This window comes from Priapulus caudatus, unplaced genomic scaffold (assembly GCF_000485595.1).
Source record: "Priapulus caudatus unplaced genomic scaffold, Priapulus_caudatus-5.0.1 Scaffold552, whole genome shotgun sequence".
NCBI classification, from domain to species: domain Eukaryota; kingdom Metazoa; phylum Priapulida; class Priapulimorpha; order Priapulimorphida; family Priapulidae; genus Priapulus; species Priapulus caudatus.
This window is the reverse complement of record NW_014577613.1, coordinates 68,223-69,600: the sequence shown is the minus strand read 5'-3', so window position 1 is coordinate 69,600 and position 1,378 is coordinate 68,223.

The following is a 1,378-nucleotide window of genomic DNA, read 5'->3' as shown; positions in this document are numbered from 1 at the left end:
CTCCTCCTTCTCCACCAGCTTCTCCCCTCCTTCTCCACCACCTCTCTTCTCCCCCTCCTCCTTCTCCACCAGCTTCTCCCCCTCCTTCCCCAACCCCTTCTCCCTTCTTCCCTCCTCATTCTCCACCAGCTTCTCCCCTCCTTCTCCCCCTCCTCCTTCTCCACCAGCTTCTCCCCTCCTTCTTTTCCACCAGCTTCTCCCCCTCCTTCTCCAACACCTTCTCCCATCTTCCCTCCTCCTTCTCCACCAGCTTCTCCCCTCCTCCTTTTCCACCAGCTTCTCCCCCTCCTTCTCCAACACCTTCTCCCATCTTCCCTCCTCCTTCTCCACCAGCTTCTCCCCTCCTTCTCCACCACCTCTCTTCTCCCCCTCCTTCCCCACCAGCTTCTCCCCTTCCTTCTCCAACACCTTCTCCCTTCTTCCCTCCTCCTTCTCCACTAGCTTCTCCTCTCCTCCTTCTCCACCACCTTCTTCCTTCTCCCCTTCCTCCTTCTCCACCAGCTTAATTCTCCCTTCCTCCTTCTCCACCACCTTCTACCTTCTCCACCAGCTTCTCTCTTCTCTCCTTCCTCATTCCTAGCCATATTGAGTCGGCTACACGGCCGCCGTGCGTATAGCCATATTGAATCTTATCCACACGGCCGCCGTGCGTATAGTCACTTCCCATAAGATTAGTCAGTGGGTGCCCGGGGGGTACTGCTCCCCCCAACCCCCTCTAGATCCGTCACTGACTGCTCTCTCCCCGCCCTGTCCTAGTGACATCTCCTTTGGGATGCGATATTGGAAGATGTCACATCATGTCGTCATATCCAGTGTTTTGCTATAGCGAGGGCATAATAATTATTATTGGTTATACAATACCAGGAGGCCCCGGTGCTCTCACGTACCCCTGTTTCTGCATGTTCCTGCACTATAACAAAAAGGCCAGAACCACCCTCACCCAGTAATTTTCCTGAAAGTGTTCATACTATTAATATTTCATTGGTTTATTGGGATAGATAGAGTGAACTTTCACTTATTTTTAAGGCTGTCTTAATTTCTTGCATTTAGCTATACTAAACGCTGTTGACATGAATGTTATGTAATGGTATTTTTGGTGATTTTCAACGTTTGTTTTCAGGAATAATTGAATGTGCACCGAAGCATCTGGCAGTGACGATACGAAATCAGTGACCTTTTGGGTAATTAAATTTCCAATACTAAGACGTAAATCAAGTCTATAAAATAGAAGTTATCAATTTTGGCTTGACTTGAATGTTATGTAATGGTATTTTGGGTGATTTTCAATGTTTGTTTTCAGAAATAATTGTTTGTGCACCGAAGCATCTGGCAGTGACGATACGAAATCAGTGACCTTTTGGGTAAATAAATTTCCAAT